Source organism: Lemur catta, chromosome 11 (genome assembly GCF_020740605.2).
Source record: "Lemur catta isolate mLemCat1 chromosome 11, mLemCat1.pri, whole genome shotgun sequence".
In the NCBI taxonomy this organism is placed as follows: Eukaryota; Metazoa; Chordata; class Mammalia; order Primates; family Lemuridae; genus Lemur; species Lemur catta.
The window spans coordinates 55,285,163-55,285,989 of record NC_059138.1 but is presented as its reverse complement, the minus strand read 5'-3'; positions in this window follow the sequence as shown (position 1 = coordinate 55,285,989).

Genomic DNA, 827 nt, shown 5'->3' with positions numbered 1-827 from the left:
GTTTTGTCTGTGTTTAATTCTCAAGCCACGTCCTTAGGGGGAATGAGAAGACAGCTGCTTCCTTGTGGGGTTTCTTTGGGATAGACAGGCAAAGCCATGTTAATTTTTCTCACTGAAACCTGAATGTGAATGGTCTCTTTATTCGAAAAAATTAAAATTAAAAAAATCAACAAAAAACTGCAACTCAAATTTTCTAGGGAGTGTTCCATCAGCTCTCTTCCTTAATGGGAGCCCACCTTGGACACAAGAGGAGATAAAAGGTCGGAGCTGGAAGCTCATGCCACCTCCTCAGCGAACAGAACTGTGAATTGAAGTCAGGAGAGATGAAGTCAGTCGTTCAAGACCACATGGTTAAACAGCAGCAATGCGAGGATCAGCGCCAAGGGTGCCTAACTCACAGAGGGAGAATTTTTTCTGCTCACGGTATCTCCTATAAAATCATCTTAAGCCCCAGAAAGAGACTTTCATGTGTTTTCCCCCACCGTGATAACTTATCAAAACACTTTACTTCTTATGCTGTTTTCCCATCTTCATCACCATCATCAAAATATCTGTCAGTTAATTATAATGTGCCCAACACTGCAATAAAAATGTTACATTCATTATTGCATTTAATCTTAATTGCAGCCTTGAGGGAGTAGTTATTGACATTAAATCACTGTTAACATTTCAGTTATTCAAGGTGATACACCAAGTAAGGGCTGGATGTCAATCTATTTTTGATGCCAGTGCCTGTATCCTTAACCACTACATGATGCTTCTGCCATAGAACAAATGAGTATTTTGTTACTCACTCTTTTTCCTAATGTACATAGTTTCTTCTGATT